This window comes from Euprymna scolopes, chromosome 38 (genome assembly GCF_053919585.1).
Source record: "Euprymna scolopes isolate OS-2025 chromosome 38, ASM5391958v1, whole genome shotgun sequence".
In the NCBI taxonomy this organism is placed as follows: domain Eukaryota; kingdom Metazoa; phylum Mollusca; class Cephalopoda; order Sepiida; family Sepiolidae; genus Euprymna; species Euprymna scolopes.
In genome coordinates this window covers 59839389-59860199 of record NC_136519.1, presented here as the reverse complement: position 1 = coordinate 59860199, position 20811 = coordinate 59839389, and the positions used below count along the sequence as shown (strand labels likewise).

The 20811-nt window shown below is 36.9% G+C and overlaps 1 protein-coding gene and 1 pseudogene across 1 annotated transcript in view; one reads left to right on the top strand and one right to left on the bottom strand.

Annotated features, from left to right (window-relative positions):
• LOC145263165 (uncharacterized) overlaps nt 1-20811 on the bottom strand; it is a 1002407-nt gene that overhangs the window by 676053 nt on the left and 305543 nt on the right. The gene's annotated exons all lie outside the window — the stretch shown is intronic.
• Nucleotides 13201-13333, top strand: LOC145263433 (U2 spliceosomal RNA; annotated as a pseudogene).

The window sequence follows — 20811 nt, the reverse complement described above, 5'->3', positions numbered from 1 at the left end:
TTGGTGATGGCTTTTTATTTTTCTCTTTCATAGAATGTTATGTATTTAATTTTCCTGATTGCATTTTGCACAAATCCAAGTTGACTAACTTTCTGACTCAACTATTTCGATTTATACAGAGCAGTACGATAAAAATGTTGCTCTAGAAAAGACGACATGATTTCATTTCCATTTGATGAAAATCGGTTTTCTTTTTTGTTGTTGTTGCTGACTATCTACTAATTGGCCTGTTATGTATACATTGCAAGAGTGATAGGAGCTTTTTATCATGTCTGAAAGTGATACAATGTTTAAATAGCGAGATGGGAGATGGGAGATGAGCCGTTGTGCATCTCATGCTCTCTACCGATCCAAGTTATGACAACAGGACCATTGCTAGCACCCTTAAAATGTATCGCTGGATTGTTACAAATAACAGGGACGTGCCCAGGGTGACGAAAACAAAGTTTCCGGCCACGGTTATGGTCTTTGGTGTGGTTTCAAGTGAGTGCCACATCATGCTTCCTCACATCTTCGAAGTCGATTTGACATTTACCACCAAAGTGTACCTGGACGTGCTGAAGAGTATGATGATCTCTTTGCGCAATCAGGTGGTCGCTGGCAGACCCTGGGTGTGGCAGAATGACTCTGTGCCGGTCCATAAGTTCAAAGATACCCAAGCTTAGCTTCAGAAGGAGTGCTACGACTTTGTACGCTCCTCTCACTTCCCCCTTCCTCTCTCACCTGAACCTGCTGGACTAATTCGTTTGGTCATACGTCAAGAACATCAGCAACATGACCTCCTAATCCGCCGAACTCTCGCCGGCGCTTTTAGAAAAGGCATGCTCTGTTTTGGACTTGTATCAAGGCGGCGATTGAGGCTGAAGGCGGCTACATTGAATTGCTGTCGGCTCAACTACATAATCAAGTGACCTGAATTGATTTTTTCAATAAAAGTTTTAAAACAAAGCTGTACTGTTGTTTTTTTTAGGGCAACAAATTTATCGTTCCACCCTGTACATACTTTTGAGGCTATCTCTTTGCATTTATATGTAGTGTGGTTTATCGTTTCGACACTTTGTTCCTGCATTTTTATTTTGATCGAAGAATGTCAGATGTCGCAGCAGCCAAACGTTGTAATTAGCGGCGGTGAAGTAAAAGTTCAAATAAAACATTTTCATCTAAAAAATTCAAATAAATTCACTTAAAACAACATAGAATATTAGAAAATTCCTTCAAATGTCTTATTCTCCAGGCTTCACATCAACCCGGAAGTAAAATAAAAAAATGCATTCTGGGTAAATAGTTTTTGGCCTATTCCTATTTTTTTTTATTGTTTATGTATTATTAATTAATGTTATTATTGTGGGGAAAAGAAGTAAAGAGAGCGAGACAGAGAGTCGAATTTACGAGGTTCTTTCGTAGAAAATATATCAACATAACAAACAAGGTTAACTCTCAATTTAGAAAAGGAAAAAGATTTATTACATTTTAGGAAATATTTTCATTGAAAATAATAGTTCATTTTTGAGTGAACAAAAGGGGGAAATTAGTTTGAGATTTCGAGGAAGTTTGAGTTGATAATTCAAGAGCCGTGCTTAGTTCACGGGTCTGTAAATCGTAAAGAAAACTTCCTCACTCAACTATATAAAATAATTTTCACTGAAAGTTTTTGAGTAGAGTTAATTAATCACTCTGGAAGGTTCATTGAAAAATGTGAGAAGTGTTAAAATAATTATTTTCATAAACTTAATTTCAAGTGAGCATACGATAATAAAAGGGGAAATGCAAAAGATAGTTACTGTTTCTGTGTCGGTGTGTTCGCCTACATTGTCTGATTAGCTGACTATTATGTTCAAAGTGTTGTCGTGTTAGAGTTGCGTTGCAGACAGTAGTGATATATGCCTTTCAACACTATGTCTGAATTTTTGTTAACTGTTTTTTTTTTTTTTTGGAAAATATAGAGCTCTTTTAAAGATTCTCATCGGCTCCCACAGACACCGAATTTCCGACAGCTTAGAAAATTCTCTGATTGGTCAGAAAATCAAAACATTGAATTTTTAAAGTAATTTAGTAAAAAGGCGCCTCTAGCCGCATGCGCAGAAAACGTTTCGGGGCACTTGAACTTCCGGCAGCGAAAGAGTGAACATCGTAGCTCACCATATAACTTTCCGCCCAGTAAACGGAGTTTAAAGGTTCATCGTTCACAATAAAATAGCTTTGGTCTTCTTTGTGAAGAAAAGTTTGGTAGGATATTTACATATAAATGTAGGTTGGGGAAAAAATTGTTTTTTTATATATATAAAAAAAACGTAAAACAAAATTTACTTATTAGCGAAAAGATGAAGCATGTGCTGAAGGATTAGAACATTTTTATTTCATAATAAAAATATGTGTTGTCCATCTTCCACCTGATGGTTCTTCCGGACTTTGATTTAGTTTGTTTCTTTTCAACCTTTGTATCCGAGGAAGATACAAAAGTGTCAGATACTGGAAGGGGTGGAACAAAATCTTTTGACATTGTTGAAGAATATGCAGGCTTCAATCTATCTATGGACACGTTATTGTGTACATCATCAGACATTTTAATAGTAAAATATTTGCGATGACGATGTACTACTTGGAATGGACCTGTATATGGAGCTTCCATAGATTATCGAATCCTGTCTGTTCTCACCCAGACGCTGTCACAAATTTGAAGATCCTTAGGAATGTACACAGTAGGTAAAGAATGGAGGTGTCCACTGGATAATCCGTCTGTGTCAAATTTCTGCATCTCCTCAGCTAGGGCTTTTATGTGAGCATCTGTTATATCAATGTTTGCATCCTCGTACGCATCGATTAACAATCTAGGTATCTGCACATTAGCACCCGTAACGGCAGTAAATGGTGAATAATTCGAATCATTGGGTGTAATCCTGATACCTAGAAGAACTATAGGAAGAGCAGACAACCAAGATTCTCTTCTGGCAATAATTGCTGTCTTTGGTGTTCTGTGTGCTCGCTCGATCTTTCCGTTTGCTTGGGGATGGTACGAAGTCGTTCTCAGCCTGTGGAACCCTATAATTTTAGACAGTTCCGAGAACAGCTCAGACTCGAATTGGCTACCTCTGTCTGTAACGACATGGAGGGGCACACCAAATCGCGATATCCACAGATCAACAAAAGCAGTTGATACTGACGCTGCAGTTATTTCGGTCAATGGACAAGCCTCTACCCATCTCGTATTTCTATCGATGCATGTTAATAAATAACGATAGGGAGAGAAATACGGGTCTGTTTTGCTCTTGACTGGTGGTAGAGGGCCAACAATGTCAATGTGCACAGTTTGAAATCTGCTGGATGGCAATTCAAACGGATGCACGTCACTTTTTGTGTGTTTGTTTATCTTTGCTTGTTGGCAATGCTGACATTCCTTGCACCATTCCTTTATTGACTTGGCCATTTTGGGCCAAAAATATCTGGAAGTTATCATTTTAGTTGAAGCAGCAATTCCAGGGTGTGACAAGTTGTGTAAACTGTCAAAAACAGATTTCCGGAGCTTTTGTGTGACAAAAGGTCGTGGAAAAGGTAATGACACGTCACATAAGATTGTATTATGTTCATTAATCTGATACGGCTTCAGTTGATCACATAGAGTTTTCGTTTCTTCATCAGTGGTTTGGTGATTGGCCATCTCCTGTAAGTCACAAATATCAATTGTGATTGAATATGCTGGTCGCGATAAGCAATCAACTACAATGTTCTGTGAACCTTTTATGTGTGAAATATCAGTCACATATTCACTCAAGAAACAAAGGTGACGCTGTTGTCTATCGGATTTTAAAGGTGTTTGGCTTTTAAAGGCGCTGCAGAGCGGTTTATGATCTGTTAATAACAACAAGTTTCTGCCTTCCACCTGATGTTTAAAATACAAGACTGCTAAATAAGCAGCTAGCAATTCTCTGTCAAAGGTAGAGTATTTTTGTTGAGTTTGTGATAACTTTTTTGAAAAGAATCCAATAGGAATTGGTTGATTGTCAATCATTTGATGAAGTGCTGCTCCAACAGCGTAACTGGAACTGTCCGTAACAAGCTGATAATTAGTAGCTTTTGAATCGGGATAAGGTAGAGCGGTTAAACCTGATAAACTTGTTTTTATCCTTTCAAAGGATTCAACTTCCTCCTTTGTAAAATCTATTTTCTTAGATTTTTTATTCAACCGAATACACTCGGTGAGTGGTAAACTGATTTCACTGAAATTTGGAACTAATTTTCTGTAAAAATTTGCCATGTCAAGGAATCGACGCAGTGATTTTGAATCGTTTGGTTGAGGAAATTCATTTAATTCGCGGATTTTCTTGTTACTTGGCTTAAGACCATCAACAGATATGTGAAATCCCAAAAATTCAAGTTGAAAAACATTGAAAATACATTTAGAAAGGGAAATTTTAAGGTCGTACTCACTGAGTTTCTGTAAAACAGTATCGAGGTGTTTGGAATGCTCTTCTTCACTATTTGAGAAAATAAGAATATCATCGATGTATATAAAAATGCAATCGATGTCGCGGAAAATATTGTCCATCATCCTTTGGAAAGTACTAGATGTGTTCCGCAAAAAAGGCATGTAATTGTACTCATATAAACCGAAGGGTGTTGTGATGGCTGTTTTGCATACATCATCCGGATGGACTGGTACTTGGTGGTAAGCAGAAGATAAATCAATTTTTGAAAAAACTTTCTTACCGTGCAGTTTTGATGACAAGGAATTTATGTTTGGCACTTGGTATCGATCTGGTTTTGTTATAGTGTTTAGTAACCTGTAGTCACCTACAGGTCTATAAGTCCCATCAGATTTATTCACCATGTGCAAGGCCGAACTCCACTCTGATTTAGAGGGGGATATAATTCCGGCATTCTGGAGTTTCCTGAATTCCTCTTTTGCTATGTTGTATTTCTGGGCTGATAACTGCCTCGTTTTAGAGAAAGATGGAGGGTTACTGCCAGTTTCAATTCTATGAAACACTTTAGGTTTTGTTGCGTTGGAATCGCGATGTGGAGAAATTAAGTTGGGATATTTTTGCGAAATTGTGTGAACAGTTGTGTCAGCAACGTTATCCGAGCATAAAGCAATGTTCATAAGTATTGGTGATGGCTGTGCGTTTGAATATCTTTTGGTTGTTTGATCAATCACTTTGTTATTTGTGCAATCAACCATCAATCCAAAATGATTCAGAAAATCATAACCTAGGAGAGGTCTGGTAGTTTCTGCAATGAGAAAGGTCCAAGTGAAATCACGCCTCAAGTTATGAAGTGCCAGGTTAATACTGCTTGACCGGAACATTCAATGTTCTGACCGTTAGCTGACACAATTGAGATGTTTGTTGGGTATATAACTATACCGCTTATATATTTTCTTGGGATTACAGATATTGCAGCTGCCGTATCCACAACGAAATTCAATTTTATAGCTCCTAACCGTGCGGCTACTTCAAGAAGCGGCGAAGATGTGGAAGCTATCACGCTTCGCCGGGTTAGTTTTCCGATGTTTTACCAAAAGCAGGGGAGGCAGGACGAGAACTGGGTTGCATTTGCACATTCCGTTTGTCTGGCCATTTACACCATGGTTTGCAATATTTTGTACATTCGGCAAAATATAGATGTGAACGGCAGATTTTGGGTCTCTGATCCTTGTTAAAAGGACGAACTCCATTTGGACAATTATATGATTTTTGTGACGGATTACTTTTTCTTTCAGGTCCGTCATCACTCTGGTTACGATGGTTTTGGTTCCATGATATCTGTTGTATTTGCGTGGCTTCCTGTCTATTAAAATATAATAGCAGATCATCGGACATTTTACCAAGTCTTTCCAGATCGAGATCAATTTGTGCTGCTAGCACGGGTTTGATCGAATGAGGTAGGGCTTGGATGAACTTATGTCGGACAATGTCTTCTCCAACACCAATTCTACCTGCTAACGACATGAGTTCGTTCAAATAAATCGAAGGACGTCCTGTCATGATTGAAGATGACATTAGTTTGTCCAGCATTTCAGGCTTTGATTTTTCATACAGCATCTTTTAACTTATCAAAGTCTTTTGATTCCAGTATGTTGTCTTGTAATTTTCCAACTATATCCGTTGGTAGTGACGCGAGAATATGGTAAAATTTTTGTCTTGGTTGTTTAATGTTCATAATACTGAACTGGGCTTCCATTATTGAAAACCAAGCTAGTACATTTGAATCAATACATGCCGGAGTTTTCATCGCTATTGACTGCACTGGTTTATCTTGTTCTGCTGCCATGTCGACTTCGTTTTCTGCCATTTTAGTTTTCCTTTTTTTATACACACTTTTGCTGTGTGTTGTCTTTTATAATTTTGTTATGAAGATAGGTTTTTTATGTTAAATATATATATATATTTTTTTTTTGTGAAAATATGTTTTTGTTTCAAAAGAATACTTTTTTTTGTTTGAAATATTTTGTTTGTTTTCAAGAAGAAAAGGCATATATATTTGTAGGATTGTATTTTTGTTAGAAAATAATTTTTTTTTTTTGGAAAAGTAGATTTTTATATTCAAAAGGATTTGTTTTATCGTTTTTATAAAAAAAATGTTTTTCCTTTTTCTTTTTGTTGCTGAATTTCCGTAGTTTTTCGCGACCTTGGTGAAATTGTTTCTTTAGTTTTTATTTACTTTTGTTGAAATTCACATCAAAAGTTGGTTATTTGAATTATTAGAAGGCAGTTTTTGTTTGTTTGTTTGTTTGTTGTTGTTGGTCCGTGGTGAATTTGTAGTGAAATTATTTCTTGGGTTGTTTTCATTTTGTTTAGTTACGTTGAAATTCACATCAAAAGATTGGTTACTTGAAGCATTAGAAGGTAGCTTTTTTTCTTTTTTTTTTTTTGTTTATAGAATTGTTTGCATGTTCAAAATAATCACGTCGGTGGGTCGCCTGTTTGGCCTATTCCTATTTTTTTTTTATTGTTTATGTATTATTAATTAATGTTATTATTGTGGGAGAAAGAAGTAAAGAGAGCGAGACAGAGAGTCGAATTTACGAGGTTCTTTCGTAGAAAATATATCAACATAACAAACAAGGTTAACTCTCAATTTAGAAAAGGAAAAAGATTTATTACATTTTAGGAAATATTTTCATTGAAAATAATAGTTCATTTATGAGTGAACAAAAGGGGGAAATTAGTTTGAGATTTCGAGGAAGTTTGAGTTGATAATTCAAGAGCCGTGCTTAGTTCACGGGTCTGTAAATCGTAAAGAAAACTTCCTCACTCAACTATATAAAATAATTTTCACTGAAAGTTTTTGAGTAGAGTTAATCAATTACTCTGGTAGGTTCATTGAAAAATGTGAGAAGTGTTAAAATAATTATTTTCATAAACTTAATTTCAAGTGAGCATACGATAATAAAAGGGGAAATGCAAAAGATAGTTACTGTTTCTGTGTCGGTGTGTTCGCCTACATTGTCTGATTAGCTGACTGTTATGTTCAAAGTGTTGTCGTGTTAGAGTTGCGTTGCAGACAGTAGTGATATATGCCTTTCAACACTATGTCTGAATTTTTGTTAACTGTTTTTTTTTTATTTGGAAAATACAGAGCTCTTTTAAAGATTCTCATCGGCTCCCACAGACACCGAATTTCCGACAGCTTAGAAAATTCTCTGATTGGTCAGAAAATCAAAACATTGAATTTTTAAAGTAATTTAGTAAAAAGGCGCCTCTAGCCGCATGCGCAGAAAACGTTTCGGGGCACTTGAACTTCCGGCAGCGAAAGAGTGAACATCGTAGCTCACCATAATTACAGTCAGTAAAGGTTAGTGTATATAAAAATATGTGTTGTCCAACTAAAAAAAAAAATTACACAATAGTGACGAACAAAAATGATATGTTCTTTTTTAGACAAAATATGGGCACTGTTTTTTAACATGCATTCTTCTGGGGATCAACATGAACAGAATTAGCTGAACGGGCGAGGGTGATATTTATAGGATTTTTTAAAAAGACTATTATGTAGTAATTTTGCCATATCTCTCTCTCTCTCTCTCTCTCTATATATATATATATATATATATATATATATATATATATATATATATATATATATATAACGGACAAAATCACAGAAAAACTGAAATAGAAAAGAGAAAACAATATCGTGAACTGAAAAAAAAAGCGACAAAACAAAAACAGTATTCTACACAACATTAGATCACTATTTATACAGAGGTTGATGACAATCTAATATAGACGCTGGATTTAAAACCGACGGTACCGATGTCTTTCTTATCTACTGCAACATATTTAAATAAATATTACGCTTATATTGAATTTTATTTATAATCTAACATTATGCTGAAGTTCAAACCATACACAAACAAACAATGACAAACCATACACAAACAAACTATCTATATCTATCTATCTATCTATCTATCTATCTATATATATATATATATATATATATATATATATATATATATATATATATATATATATATATATATAAAAAAGTGAAAGTGTCTTTGTATCTGTGTGTCTGTGTACATTTCCCTACGCAATAACTAATAATTTTTAGTCTACAGACCCGAAATTTGATATACAGGGTACTGACGTTTGGGAAAATCGAGGTGATCGGTTTTTGGCCAGAAATTTGGCGATTAAGGGGTCAAAGTTCAACGATTTGACCTTTGAGAACTCTACCAAACTCCTCTGACAATTTTAGGTCTAAACACTTGAAATTTTAGATATAGATTTCTTGGACATGGATCTAACTTAATAACTTGATTTGAGCCCAAACAATAAATTTTAAGGAGTCAAAGTAATAAAAAAAACAAATCCCAAAGCCCAAAACAATAAATTTTAAGGAATCAAAGTTAAAAAAAAATTTTACCTCTGCGGTCTCTTCCAAATTACTCAGACAATTTCTGGTCTAAATATTTGAAATTTTGCATAAGGGTATTCAGAGATAGGGCAAGCTTTTTTTATCAGTTTGGGTTGAAAATTATTAGTTACCAATATATAAATATATGTATGTATGTCTGTTTGCATGTCTGCCTTAAACTTTCATTAGAGGCGACGGATTTTACCAAGATCAGTATCATTGTAAGTCCGACCTTTCATACGACAAATATCGAAAAATTAGCTAAAAACATTAATATCTTCACCTTCAACTTGGCATTTTTCTACAGGGGGGGGGTAACTTTTTTCGCCGATATTTTTAAAAGTTATCCTCTCCTTTAGATTGTCTAGCCTTAATTTAAAAAAACATGTCGCTTCCAGTTTGGCGGTGGTCGTAACAGCATAAACGTTAGGTTTTACCCCGTTCTTTTCCTCCCTTGCGGTACGGGTTCGAGCCTGCCTTCCTACTACCACTTTTTTTGTATCAACATACACATACAAACACCCGGGCAACGCCGGGCTGAAATGCTAGTATATCTATAGAAGTGAACGTGTCTGTGTGTCTGTGTGTGTGTACATTTCCCTACGCAATAACTCTGTCAATTTTTTTTGTCTACAGACTCCAAATTTGATATACTGAGATTTGGGAAAATCTATGCGATTGGTTTTCGGCTAGAAATTTGGCTGTTAAGGTGTAAAAATTAAACGATTTGACCTTTGAGAACTCTACCAAACTCCTCCGACAATTTTGGGTCCAAACACTTGAAATTTTAGATATAGGTTCTTTGGGCATGGATCTAACTTAATAACTTGATTTGAGCCCAAAATAATAAATGTTAAGGCGTCATAATAGGGGCCAAATAAAATAAATTGACCTCTGCCTATTACTCAGACAATTTCTGGTCAAACATTAGAAATTGTATATTAAGAGTATTCAGAGATAGGGCAAGCTTTTTAATCGGTTTGGGTCGAAACTTTAAGCTTCTGAGAGGTCAAAGTTCAAAAGATTTGACCTTTGCGATGTTTAGCAAACTAATCACCGAATTTTGGGTCTTATCATTTAAAATTTACACATAACGGGTATTCAGACAGGCGGCAAGCATTTTAATGAGTGTTAGGGTGAAAATTTGGCAGCCAAAATGTCAAAGTTGAAAAACTTGACCTTTGCCGATTCTACGAAATTTCTCCGCCAATTTTGGGTCTAATGACTTCGAATTTTAGATGTAGGTAACTTGGATATGGGCAAACCTTAAATATTTTGATTTGAGACCAAAATAATTAATGTTAAGGGGTCAAAATTGGCGTCCAATTTATAAAAAAGTTTATCTTCGCGGTCTCTACGAAATTACTCAGACAATTTTGGGTCTAAATAGTTGAAATCTTACATAAAGTGTATTCACACGTAGGGCAAGTTATGAACAGTATAGGGGCCGAGCAAAGCCGGGCTGAATTGCGAGTATATCTATAAAAGTGAAAGTGTCTGTTATTTTTTTTTTACTTTTGTTAGTTTGAAGAGATCAAGGGACTCCTTCCTGGGGCTAACGTTTGATTCTATTATAGTTTAAATTTATATCCGATGGCTCTTTTAAGAATAGACACTGTTCCCCTTATGGCTGCTATCTGTATTTCCTTACAGCTTGGTTTTCCAGGGATTGCTTCTAAGTATTTCTGAAGGTTCTTTTTTATTAGGCCAGTTGCTCCTGTCACAGCTGGTATAATGTTATTTCTTTCAGAGACCATGTTTTTAGATCATTTTTTAGGTCCTGATATTTTGTTATCTTTTCCCGTTCTGCTCTATTAAGGCCAAAGTCGTTTGGAACTGTGACGTCGATAATGAGTGCAGTTCTTTCGTGCTTGTTCCATGTTACTATATCTGGCTTGATGGCCTTGTCTTTTATGTACCTGCCTGTCTGTATGTCGTTGTCATAGAACACTGTAACTTTTCCATTTGATGTTATCGGTGGTGGTTCATGTTCCCAGATGTTCGACGACCTATCTAGTTGTATCTCTTCACAGACCTACATACTTTGTTGTGACGAGCAGTGTAATGACCATCGGCTAGAAGGATCTTGCATCTAGACATTAGGTGACTTGGGCTTTCAACAGCTGAGTGACAGAATCTGCATTGGTCGTTTTTTTTTTGTAGACCAGCTATTTTCTTAAATCCATTTGTGAGTAAGCCGTGGTCTTCTGCAGCTATACTTAATCGTTCGTTATCAAATGGAAATTTGCCACTTTTAAGCCATTGTAGTGAGGCCTCCTTGTCAATATAGCTCTGGTTCAGTTCTTCTATGAACCTGCCTGCTCTCTTATGTTGTTGCCATCCTTCTAGTCTTGTCTTCAGTTCCTTTTTTGTATACTCCTTTCTCTTCTTTCGGGCGATTAGGGTTGCTGGGTTGCCATATTCTTCTATTGTATTGTCCAATGTGTTACCACTGAAAATTTCACCGAGCTTTGTAGTTGACGTCTGCTGCGGCAAACATTTGGTGTGATGCTCATTCACCATTTTTATTTTGGCGTCAGAAGAACATTTGATATATTGGCCTATGCTTACCATTGAAGCTCGGTATGCGTAGTTTATTTCAGTGAGGCCTAAACCACCTTCTCTCCGTGGTAAGTACAGTCTGTCCGTGCATTGATGTTTGTAAATAACTTTATGAAGGGCCAGCATTTTCCGAGTTTTTACGTCAAGGCTATTGATGCAGTTTTGTAGCCAATTGATTATGCCAAATCCATAGGAGACAACGGGTATTGCAAATTGATTGATGGCAGTAATTTTGATTTTTGGTGATAGTTCTGATGAGAGAATTTTTTAAAGTCGCTTGAAGTATCCTCCCTTTACTTTTTCTCTCATCTTTCCATGTTCAAGTGTCTCATTCTCCTCTACTCCCAGGTATTTATAGGCAGCATCCTCTTCAAGGTCTTCAATAGAGCCATTGTCAAGATTAAGATGTTCTGATGCTGTCTTTCTTCCTTTCTTTATGGTGAACTTAGCGCATTTGTCGAATCCAAATTCCATGCAGATGTCCTCTGTATAATTTTTAATAATGCCTATCAGAGAGACAAGTTGTTTCTCGGATTCTGCATAGAGTTTCAAGTCGTCCATAAAGAGTAGATGGATTACTCTTTTATTTTCTCCCTTCTCTCTGCCCATGCTGAGATTATATCCAGCATTGGATCGCTTAAGTAGCTTACTTAGTGGAGCGGTGAGAGGCTGTCTCCCTGGAATATTCCTGGCTTGATCTTTATGTTTGGGGTCTGTATCCTTCCTTCCGTGTGCTGTAATGTAATTGATGTGCACCATCTGGCCATTTGTTTTTGAATGAATGATGTAATATCAGTGTGCACATTGTACAGCTCCAAACAGCGAAGTATTCAGGAATGAAGTATACTGTCAAAGGCCTTTTTTAATCAATCCAGGCCATTGACAGATTTCTTTGTCTTCTTCTGCAGTCTTCTAACATGGTTCTGTTTACAAGGAGTTGGTCTTTTGTGCCTAGCTTTTTCCTCGTGCACCCCTTCTGTTCACTTTCAATGTAATCACCAGCAATCAGATGGTCGTATGTTGCATCAGCGATTATCCCTGTTAGGAGCTTGTAGGTTGTTGTGAGGCAGCAGATTGGTCTATATTTGCTAGCCATGTGGGTGACCTCATTTTTGGGAATAAGTGATGTACTGCCACTCAGGCGGCTCTTCATCTCCACTGATGATTCTATTGAATACCTTGGCATAGTGATGATGAAGTGCGCTCAGTTTTTTTAGCCAGAAATTTGGTATTTGGTCTATTCCTGGGGTCTTGAAATTACTGCACTGAGCTACCTTCCTGCAGACAGCCTCCTTGGTAATTTTTAGAGCTGGCATCTTTTCTTTCTCCTTGTTCTCCTCGTTGGTGGTATTTATCCAGTTGTTTTCTTTATGTACTTTAGTGTCCTCATAGAGTGGCCTCCAGAAGTTTTCAACTTCTTCTTGTGTTGGTGGGGAGCTCACCTTTATTTCTTATTTAATGAGGCTCCTATAGACAATTCTTGGGTTTGTCGCAAAAAGCTTATTTATCCTTTTTGCTTCAAAGTTTTTGGTTTTATTTTTTTTTTGTGCAGCTAAGGCTTTTATCTCAGCATGATGTTCTGCCAACTTAGCTCTTAGCTGAGCTTGGTCTTGGGGGAAATAATAAGTTTTCAACTTATTCACCTTCTTATTTAGTTTTTTTGCCTGGGATTTCACAGGATAGGAATGCATATATCTGGGCAGTTTCCTTTCAGAGTCTGTCTATTTTCTGCTGGAGTTTACGTTTCCAGGCTGGGTTATATGATTTAGCCTTCATGCTTCCTCTTCTTGGCCTTTTGGTCAAGATCAAAGTGTAGTATCTGTTCTTCAGATGCTGAGCTTCATTTTCTTGTTCTCTTTCGGTGGAGGAGAAATCCTTCACGACTGAGACAATTTTTATTTTTGTACCTTTTCTCCACGTTAAAAAACGACCCTGGTATCTAACTCTGTCCCGTGGGGAGGCATAGTAAATAGGCTCTTTTACTCTCTTGGTGTTTGGATAAGAGTTTTAATTGAATAAACCATGCTGCCCCATATGTTGTATGATTTATTTCACTCGATGGCGCGTTAATCGGAGTGATTCTTTCGAGGGCATCGTTGACTTTTGAAACAAGTACTTTGAAGGCTTTATTCATACTAACTTTTACCAGTCTGGGCCGATCTTCAACAGCTAGACATCGTGCTATTTCTATCCTGTTTGCCAGCTCTTCCTCTAGTTCCAACTGGTCCGTGTCAAATGTCATATGTTGAAGTGTTGGTATGTCTGCCCATGTTTAAATTGTGTTGGGTCTGTTGGGAGTGATTCCTGGGGAGATATTGCATTATTTGATGGGGTGGCATGTCGGGTATATTTCTGGTTTGTTTTTGGTAGACATCCAAGACTTGGACTTATTGGCATTGTCTCAGGGAGCTGTCAGGTGAGAATTTGTTGTAGTGTCTTCTTGTTTGGTTTGGCAGAGGGGATTGCTGATTGGGCAAATGTTGTTTTTAGTCATTTCATGGACATCTTTTTTTTAGCTGGAATATTTGCTCACCGGAAAAGACATTGTTTCTCAGAAAATTAGATTTCTGGCATGTTAACTTTTCCTTCTCAATCCCCTTCTTGTTTGGGCAGTGGTGCTTACAACTGTCTGTGAGTTTTTGGTATTTTATTTTTGCGTATTCCATTGACCAAATCAATGTCCAGTTTTCCTCCCTATTCCACTTGGTTTGGGCATATTCAGCAGTGTTAGATTTGGTAAAATCAATCGCTAAAAGCTTTCTTCTCAATTGACTCTCTTTGGGAGATATTTATGTATTTGCGATACAATTGAAAGTAAGTTCTTAGTTGTGGTTACTGTTGTTTTTTTCTTTTGGTAAGGGTGAAGTTTTTACTTGAGTTTCGAATACTGTGGTCTTTCCTACCCCATGTCTCATACCTGGAGTATGTGAAACAGTGAAGAATAATTTTTTTCTCCTCAAGAGACCACTTGACTTGGTTACAGTGTCTTTTCTTAGTGGTTCTTGTTTGGTCTTGCCGGGTTCCAGGACTAGAATTTGACTGGTCTGGTGGAGTGTCCAGCTTAGTGTTTTCATTTGTGGAAACATCTCAAGGAGACGGTGCACCGTTATTTTCCTCATATGGCCCAGTGCTTAGCAATGCTGAGGGGATCTTTTTATCCTGGGCGACATCCTGCCAGTTTGATGATTTAGTTTTATTTTTCATTTTCATTTAAATTCGAATATTTGGTCAGGGTTTACTTTAAATTAAAAATTGAAAGTATCCTCATACCAGAGTCCCTGGTAAACCCCTGTACAGAGAGACCGAAGACACCCGAGGTTGGTGGCTAGTAGGCATTCAATTCTCCCCCGTAGGCATTCAATTCTCTCCCGTAGGCTTTCAATTCTCTCCCGTAGGCATTCAATTCTCTCCAGTAGGCATTCAATTATCTCTCTCTGTCTGTGTGTGTCTGTGTACATTTCCCTACACAATAACTCTGTCAATTTTTAGTCTACAGACCCGAAATTTGATATACAGGGTACTGAGATTTTGTAAAATTTTGTAATCGGTTTTCGGCCAGAAATTTCGCTGTTAATGGGTCAAAGTTCAACAATTTGACCTTTGAGAACTCTAGAAAACTTCTCCTCCAATTTTGGGTTTAAACACTTGAAATTTTGAATATAGGTGCCTTGGACATGGATCTAACTTAATAACTTGATTTGAGCCCAAAACAATAAATTTTAAGGAGTCATAATAGGGGTCAAATTAAAAAAAAATGACCGTTTCGATCTCTACCAAATTACTTATACAATTTCTGGTCTAAACAATTGAAGCTTTAAATAAAGGATATTCAGAGAAAGGGCAAGCTTTTTAATCGCTTCGGGTCGAATATTTGAGTTACCAATATATAAATATATGTATGTATAAATATATGTATGTATGTATGTATGTATTATGTATGTATGTATGCATGTATGTATGTATGTATGTATGTATGTATGTATGTATGTATGTATGTATGTATGTATGGAGGTATGTATGTATGGAGGTATGTATGCATGTATGTATGATTGCATGTCAGCCTAAAAATTTCGACAGGATTTTTACTAGATCAGTCATCATCATCATCGGCGGTCACTCGTGTCCGAGTAAGACTGTCCTCCGTTGTGGCTTCTGTGGGTCCTCAGGTGAGCATAGAGCCCAATCCTAGACCCAATTTGTCTTGTGCAATTTGGGCAGATAAAGGTAGTGGTGGTGGGGTGGGGTTGGGTGTGTCTGGTTAATAATCTGTCCTTTCTGTGCTTGCGTTCAAGGGCCCTGTTCTCCATCTTCATTACTGCTATCCTCCATCTCACGGACAAACATCTTCCCCATGGAGTTCGGATTATGTACAGAACTGACGGGCGACTTTTTAACATCAACAGATTTAGGGCCAAAGGTCGAACGAACACCATATCCATTATGGAGCTACAGTATGCAGACGATAACGCCCTTGTATCCCTCTCAGAAGAGGACCTACAGTGTACACTGGTTGCCTTCACGAGGGCGTACAAACAGCTAGGACTAACAATTAATATAAAAAAACCCAAATCCTCCATCAATCACCACCAAACAGTACTCCAGTCTCACCCCCAAACATCTTCATTGACAACGCTAGACTGGAAAATGTGGACCACTTCCCATACCTAGGCAGCATCCTATCATCAAAAGCCAACATAGATGATGAAATACAACACCGTCTCAGCTGTGCCAGTGGGGCTTTCTCAAGGCTAAGGAAGAGAGTATTTGAGAACCGTGACCTTCTGGCAAAGACCAAAATCATGGTATATAAAGCTGTCTTGCTGCCCACTCTTCTCTATGGATCGGAGACCTGGACCACATACAGGAGGCACGTAAAAACCCTGGAGAGTACCACCAAAGATGCCTCCGAAAAATCCTCAGAATTAGTTGGAAGGACCGACGCACCAACACCAGCGTCCTGAGTGAGGCTGACATTCCCACTATCACCGCTACTGTTGCTCAACGCCAGCTCAGATGGACTGGTCATGTTGTCCGAATGCCGGATCTCCGCCTCCCAAAACAGATTTTCTACTCTCAGCTTGTTGAGGGAAAGCGTGCCCAGGGTGGCCAAAAGGTGAGGTATAAGGACAACATCAAAGCAAATCTAAAGCGGTTTCACATGGACCTTGAGACATGGGAGGACGTGGCTGGGAGCAGGTTGGCATGGAGGAGCGCTGTCCACAAAGATGCTGCGCTTTATAGTAGTGACCTAAATCAAGCTGCTGAGGATAAACTAGATCAGTATTGTTTGGAAGTTCGACCTTTCAGACGACAAATATCGAAAAATTTGCTAAAAACATTAATATTTTCACCTTCAACTGGGCACTTTTCTACAGGGGGGGAGGAGGTTTCGTTTTCTTCGCCGATATTTTCGAAAGTAATCCTCTCCTTTCGATTGTCTAGCCTTAATTACAACCAGCGTCACTTCCGGTTTGGCGGTGGTCGTAACAGCAAAGACATTTCGTTTTTCCCGTTCTTTTGCTCGTGTGCGGTACGGGTTCGAGCCTGCCTTCCTACTTTTTTTTTTTTGCTCAACACACCCCTCCAAAGATCCAGGCAACGCCGGGCTGAAATGATAATATATATATATATATATATATATATATATATATATATATATATATATATATATATATATATATATATAGCCAGCAATATTTGTTGATTTTTAAGACTTTTTTATTTTAAAATATTTTAAAATATTTTCATGAGCTGCCTAAAAAATCATAAAAGTTTTAAAAACTAACAAATATTGCTGGGTCTTCTCTTTTAAATATACATGTTTTTCTCTTGTTGAAATCACACAACCATTACTTCGGAAAATGGACTCTGATTTATTAAAGTATGATAGGTTATGAAAAGGAAGGGTTGTAAAGAGATAGCTTCGAATTTGGGGGGTATCAAAACCAAAGCAAAATATGATGAAAGTAAAAATAAAACAGATAAACCACATAATTTATTATACCATACCTGTTCACACTGAAACACCTATCACAATACTCTGTGGATATATATTAAAAAACCTTGTTAAACTTTGTGACATATTTCCATTCTATGAAGGTCAGGCGCGAACGAACACCCCATCATTTTATTATACCATATTTCTTCAAACTGAAACATAATTCTCAAAATATACTTACGCAGATAGATATGAAAAGTTTTATTAAAGTTTGTGCCTATTTCCATTCTATGGAGGCCATGCGCGAACGCAGACCCCACAATTTTATTATACCATCCCTAATTAAGTTAAAACATACTTATCAAAGTATTTTTATGTAATCTATATCAAAAACACTTGTAAACGTTTTTTTTTTAATTCTAAAATTTTTTATTTCCATACTTTGTGGACCAGGCGCGAACGCAGATCCCACAATTTTAATGAACCACCGTTCTGCAGGATCAAACATACCCATTCCTGTGTCTCGATACATCTTCTATCATTATATGCAATCAGTTATTTAAAATAGTCAACCATATAGGAGCCTATTCGTGACCCCCCCACACACACAGAGACATTCAGCTTTATATTATATTATATTATATATATATATATATATATATGTATGGAGAGAGAGAGAGAGAGAGAGAGGAGAGAGAAAGAGAGAGACGTTTAAAGAGAAAATGTTTCAACTTGTCTATGTCCTCGGACAACGCTAGGTAACCATACCAGTACAAAAAAAAACTTGTCTGTTTTTACCGTCATCTAGTTTTATTTTGCTTTTTACATTTGAATCGTTTTTTTTTTTCGATCATTCACGTTTATCAATGTCCCATGTGAACTAATGTTCTTTATTGGATCAAAGTCGAGGTGCTCATCATTTTCTGATGATTATCTATTAGCCTGGGAATTGCATTCAGTCCTGTCACCATCATCGCCCTCTTGATAGCATCTGGGAATTCAAAACGTTCTCTTTACGATTGCCTTAATATCGAGGAAAGTGTTATGTGGAGATAGGTAACCAACCCGGAACATTCTACATAAGGAACCGAGTCACCGGTTTTCATTGGACCCTTGTAAAACAGAGACTTCCCCCTGAACGTTAACACGCTTTATTTGTCTCTATACGTAAATAAACGTCTCTTTCAGTATTCAAACCACAGTGTATATTTATTCCTTTCGCGGAATACTTTATCTTTGATTGTCCGTATAATAAGCCATATTAGGACATATCAAATTGGAGACGAAGACGAGATACGAACTCAGTAAAAAAAAAAAAGATGAGCACGTGGTGAGCGCGAAATTTGAAAAGAAAATATTCTCAAAGAGTGTATATCCAATGAAGGAAATACTTCTGAGAAAACGAAAGACAGGTATTCACGCAAATACAAAGAATTTGTATATTCTTATTGCCGTTTTTCTTTGAACTTTCTGAAAAGTTGACGTCATATCCTCTCGTTTTGAAAAACGATTCGGAGGTTTTTGTTTTTGGTTAAAACGATAAAACGAATTGTACTGTGAAAATTGTTTTTCTGTCATGAAGAAATTCTTAAAAGAAGCTTACATGTATTTGAAAAAGACGAAACGGATCTGAAAATTTGTAAACTATTGATATTTTGTATGGTGAATTATTTTCTCTACGAACATTTCTGAAGTGCTGACAATTTTTTTTTTTCGTGACGAGATCTAAAGGGGGAAATCTTATTTTTTTAGCAAAATTGTGTATATGTTGACTTGGTATTTGTACGTTTTAAAAAATGTCTTCTGAACAAATAATGTTAACTGAAAGCTTAATCGCTCAGCAAAAAGCTCAAATTGAATTTCAAAAACGGATGTTGATTCAGCAAGAACGTTTTGAATCATTCGTCATTCAGCAAACTATAGAGAATCGTCTATTATGTGAAACTGTGTTGTCACAAAAATCTGAAAATGGCGCATCTAGATTTTTTTCGGCGGAAGGTACAGCGGAGTTCAAATACGACCCAGAACGAGGAGATACGTTCCCTGTCTATTATCGTAGGTTCAAGACGATTTTTACAACAAGATGTGAGAAATAGTCGGACGAGGGAAGAATCACACTCCTACTTCAGAAATTGGGTACGGAGGAAAACACAAAATTTACGAATTTGATTTTACCAAAGAAACCGGAAGATATTTCTTTTTCGGAAACTGTTCGAATTTTGTAATCGATATTTGGTGAAAGAGACAGCCTTTTTCATACAAGGTATAAGTGCTTGAACATGCAAAAAGAAGAAACTGCTGATATTGTCACATATGCGGGTAAATCCACCGCCTAGTGTGAACTATTTAAATTAAAAGATTTGTCAGTTGACAGTGTTATATATTTGTTCAGGGACAGACAGCGCCGAAGGACAAGGATTTAAGGTCAAGGATTTTATCGATTATGAAGCAAGATCAAGAAATTAACTTGCAAAAAGTGACAGAAGAATGTCAGAAATTGATAAATGTGAAATAAACACTAGGATAGAAGGAAAAACTACATCCCACGTCTTAATGGTAAAACCGAAAACATTTCCCAAGAACAAAGGAAAAAGTTTAGAATGTGGGAGCTGTGCGGGTTCGCACTTAAGAAAAAATTGCCCTTTTAAAGACCAACTTTGTGCCAAATGTGGTTCAGTCGGACACCGAGCCTCCCAGTATCGAACTAAAGAAAATAAACAAAAACAAAACTTTAAGTCTGAAGTAAATGTGGTGTTGTCAAAAGAAGAAGTGAGACAAGGAAGTAAAAGGAAATTTGTCAATAGCAAAACAAATGGTCACATAGTGAAACTACTTTTGGATACAAGTAGCGATATTTCAATTATCGATGAAGTGACCTGGAAGAGTGTCCAAAACTGGAAAAAACATTTAAAATGGCCAAAGGAGTATCCGACAAGAGATTAAAATTCATGGGAGAATTTAATATCCCTTGGATCCAAAACTTTTTCTACAAAAGTGTCAGTTGTTCCAGGTATAAATTCCTGCCTTTTCGGAATTGATTGGATTATTTTGTTTGATTTATGGGAGCTACACATAAATTCATATTGTAACAGTAAAAGTGTAGTTGAAAAGAAAAATTCCCAACAAAATGAGGATTTACTTACAGTCTTAAAAAGTGAATTCCCCAGGGTTTTTTTCTGAGGGGTTAGGTATGTGTACTAAGACCAAGTGAATTTTGAATTAAAGCAAAATGTGAAACCTGTTTTTAAGCCAAAAAGAAACATGCCTTTTTCTTCAAAGGAAGATATTGAAATTGAATTGCAGAGATTGCAGGAAAATGGTGAAGTCGAAAAAGCTATTCTGAGTGGGCAAACCCCATTGTATATATTAAAAAGAAAAATAGGAGAATTCGGGTATGTGTCAATTTTTCTACAGGCTACAATGAATGTCTTATGGATCATAGTTACTCACTC